The following is a 1,327-nucleotide window of genomic DNA, read 5'->3' on the forward strand; positions in this document are numbered from 1 at the left end:
GCCTCACTCCTGCTGCTCCAGGTCCTCCAGGATCTCGGCCAACGCGTCGTGAACCTGCAGGACGGAGGGGCGGACCTCGTCCGAGGGCTTCAAGGCCATCGTGATCACCGTCTCCAGGACGTCGCCCCTTATCTGATCCACCAGGAACCGCAGGATGTAGCCGAGGACGAGGACGTCGCACGCGGGGGACACGGGGTGCTCGTCGAAGAGGCAGCGGCAGTACCAGGGCCTGCTGGCGGCGGCGGCGCTGATCGAGTGGGTCGTCGATGATGGTGACTCGCGCCGTCCCGTCCTCACCGAATTCGAACGTGATGTTATCGGGCTTGAGGTCGCAGTGCGCGAAGCCCTCGGCGTGGAATTCCAGAAGGGCCTCGGCCAAAAGGACCCTCATCTAGAGCCGCTCCTCGTCCGAGCGGTGCCTCCCTGACTAGGCGCAGAGGCTCTCGAGGCCTCAGTAGCTCATGAGGATGGCGGGGACATCGGTGCAGAAGCCGAAGGGCACGGGCGATCTCCCGGCGCCTCTCAGGCTCGCCTTGGCGTCCACTTCGCGCTCGTAGGACTCACGCAGTCTGGGGTTCGAGCCCACCCTGTGCCACGCGAGCGGACGAGGTGCGCGCGGCCCGTGGCGCCCTTGCCCAACTGGGCGACGCTGCGGGCGGCGAGGCTCTCCACCTGGCGCGGGTCGAAGCGGGCGGCCATTCTGCGGGCGGCACTCGAGTGTGATTGGGGCGGGAGGCCGACGGGCCTGGCGCGTCGGTGAGCAGTTTATGCTGCACAAACGGGGAAATGTGGCCGTTCATATGTGCGGGTATTGTGCGTTCGTGTTTGCATACAGAACTGGGGATCGACCCAAGGATGTTCGTTGTCACCGATTTCCAAAGGAGGAGCGAGCAAGGAAATGCGCATCTTGAATAATAAGATTTATGAATCTCACTGATGAGACTTATTGCCATTTAACTTATATATGTATATGTATGTGTACATATATCATTCTTATTATTATCATTATCAGCATTATAATCATTATTACACCCACCCACAGATATATATATATATATATATATATATATATATATATATATATAGACATACATACATATATATATATATACATATATATGTATATATATATATATATATATATATATACATATATATATATATATATATATATATGTATATATAGATAGATAGATAGATAGATATAGATATACACACACATATATTTAGATGTGTGTATACACATATATGAAAGCTTTACTTGTCTTTGATTTTATGCAATGCACATTGTGATAGGTTGGTTGTATGATTTGTTGTATAATAAATT

This window comes from Penaeus vannamei, chromosome 25 (assembly GCF_042767895.1).
Source record: "Penaeus vannamei isolate JL-2024 chromosome 25, ASM4276789v1, whole genome shotgun sequence".
In the NCBI taxonomy this organism is placed as follows: domain Eukaryota; kingdom Metazoa; phylum Arthropoda; class Malacostraca; order Decapoda; family Penaeidae; genus Penaeus; species Penaeus vannamei.